Here is a 2,619-nt window from a genome sequence, read left to right as displayed (position 1 = left end):
AGCAGAAACCATGCAGTCAAGAAGGCAATGGGATGACATATACAGAGCACTGAAGGAGAAAAACTGCCAGCCAAGGATCATATATCCAGCAAAACTCTCTCTCAAATATGAAGGTGAAATTAAAACATTTACAGATAAACACAAGCTTAGAGAATTTGCAAAAACCAAACCAAAGCTAAAAGAAATACTAAAGGAAATTGGTCAGAAAATCAATAATATCAGATACCAACACAACACAAGACCACAGAACAGAACATCCTGATATCAACTCAAATAGGGTAATCACAAAAACAAATTAAGATTAATTTTAAAAACAAAAAAATGCTCAAAACAGGGAATCATTGAAGTCGATATGTAAAAGATCACAATAATCAAAAAGAGGGACTAAATAAAGGAGGCATAGAACTGCCATATGGAGAGGAAAACAAGGCGATATGGACGATACAAGTTAGGTTTTTACTTAGAAAAATAGGGGTAAATATTAAGGTAACCACAAAGAGGTCTAACAATTCCATAAGTCAAAATAAAAACAAAAAATAAATAAATAAATAACGACTCAGCAAACATAAATTCAACTACTATGAAAATGAGGAACACACAATTTACAAAGAAAATCATCTCAGCACAAAAAGTGGAAAAATGAAATTGTCAACAACACACACAAAAAGGCATCAAAATGACAGCACTAAACACATATTTATCTATAATTACGCTGAATGTAATTGGACTAAATGCACCAATAAAGAGACAGAGAGTCTCAGACAGGATAAAGAAACACAATCCGTTTATATGCTGCCTACAAGAGACACACCTTAGACTTAGAGACACAAACAAACTAAAACTCAAAGGATGGAAAAAAATATATCAAGCAAACAACAATCAAAAAAGAGCAGGAGCTTTTTCGCAACGGGTTTGCTGCCAGGACACAGGTGTTGGTGAAAACTATGGCAAAGTCTAAGCCAAAATGGGAAAGGAAAAGACCCACATCAACATCGTCGTCATTGGACACGTAGATTCAGGCAAGTCCACCACTACTGGTCACCTGATCTACAAATGCGGTGGGAATGACAAAAGAACTATCGAAAAATTTGAAAAGGAAGCTGCTGAGATGGGAAAGGGCTCCTTCAAGTATGCCTGGGTCTTGGATAAACTGAAAGCTGAACATGAGCGAGGCATCACCATTGATATCGTCCTGTGGAAATTTGAGACCGGCAAGTAGTATGTGACCATCACTGATGCCCCAGGACAGAAAGACTTCATCAGAAACATAATTACAGGAACATCACAGGCTGACTATGCTGTCCTGATTGTTGCTGCTGGTGTTGGTGAATTTGAAGCTGGTATCTCTAAGAATGGGCAGACCGTGAGCATGCCCTTCTGGCTTACACACTGGGTGTGAAACAACTAATTGTTGGTGTTAACAAAATGGATTCCACTGAGCCACCCTATGGTCAGAAGAAATACGAGGAAATCATTAAGGAAGTCAGCATCTATATTAAGAAAATTGGCTACAACCCTGACACAGTAGCATTTGTGCCAATTTCTGGTTGGAATGGTGACAACATGCTGGAGACAAGTGCTAACATGCCTTGGTTCTAGGGATGGAAAGTCACCCGTAAGGATGGCAATGCCAGTGGAACCACACTGCTTGAAGCTCTGGATTGCATCCTGCCACCAACTCGTCCAACTGACAAGCCCCTGCATCTGCCTCTCTAGGATGTGTACAAAATTGGTGGTATTGGTACTGTCCCTGTCGGCAGAGTGGAGACTGGTGTTCTCAAGCCTGGCATGGTGGTTACCTTTGCTCCAGTCAACGTCACCACTGAAGTAAAGTCTGTTGAAATGCACCATGAAGCTTTGAGCGAAGCTCTCCCTGGGGACAATGTAGGCTTCAATGTCAAGAATGTGTCTGTCAAAGATGTTCGTTGTGGCAATGTAGCTGGTGACAGCAAAAATGACCCACCAATGGAAGCAGCTGGTTTCACTGCTCAGGTGATCATCCTGAACCACCCAGGCCAAATCAGTGCTGGCTACGTACCTGTGCTGGATTGTCCACAGCTCACATTGCTTGCAAGTTTGCTGAGCTCAAAGAGAAGATTGATTGCTGTTCTGGTAAGAAGCTAGAATATGGCCCAAAACTCTTGAAGTCTGATGATGCTGCCATCGTTGACATGGTTCCTGGCAAGCCCACGTGTGTAGAGAGCTTCTCTGACTATCCTCCTCTGGGTCATTTTGCTGTTCGTGATATGAGACAGACAGTAGCTGTGAGTGTCATCAAGGCAGTGGACAAAAAGGCAGCTGGAGCTGGCAAGGTCACCAAGTCTGCTCAGAAAGCTCAGAAGGCTAAATGAATGTTACCCATAACACCTGCCACCCCAGTCTTAACCAGTGGTGGAAAAAACGGTCTCAGAACTGTTTGTCTCAATTGGCCATTTAAGTTTAATAGTAAAAGACTGGTTAATGATAACAATGCATCGTAAAACCTTCAGAAGGAAAGGAATATTTTTGTGGACGATTTGTTTCTTTTTTTGTGTGGCAGTTTTAAGTTATTAGTTTTTAAAATCAGTACTTTTTAAATGGAAACAACTTGACCAAAAATCTGTCACAGAATTTTGAGAC

The 2,619-nt window shown here is 40.9% G+C and overlaps 1 pseudogene; it reads left to right on the top strand.

The window, feature by feature from the left end:
• The first annotated feature begins 907 nt into the window (after window positions 1-907).
• On the top strand, window positions 908-2,397 carry LOC126058637 (elongation factor 1-alpha 1-like; annotated as a pseudogene).
• Window positions 2,398-2,619: the final 222 nt, after the last annotated feature.

This window comes from Elephas maximus, chromosome 15, assembly GCF_024166365.1.
Source record: "Elephas maximus indicus isolate mEleMax1 chromosome 15, mEleMax1 primary haplotype, whole genome shotgun sequence".
NCBI classification, from domain to species: domain Eukaryota; kingdom Metazoa; phylum Chordata; class Mammalia; order Proboscidea; family Elephantidae; genus Elephas; species Elephas maximus.
The sequence above is the reverse complement of the archived record's forward strand: the minus strand, read 5'-3'. Positions and strand labels throughout refer to the sequence as shown.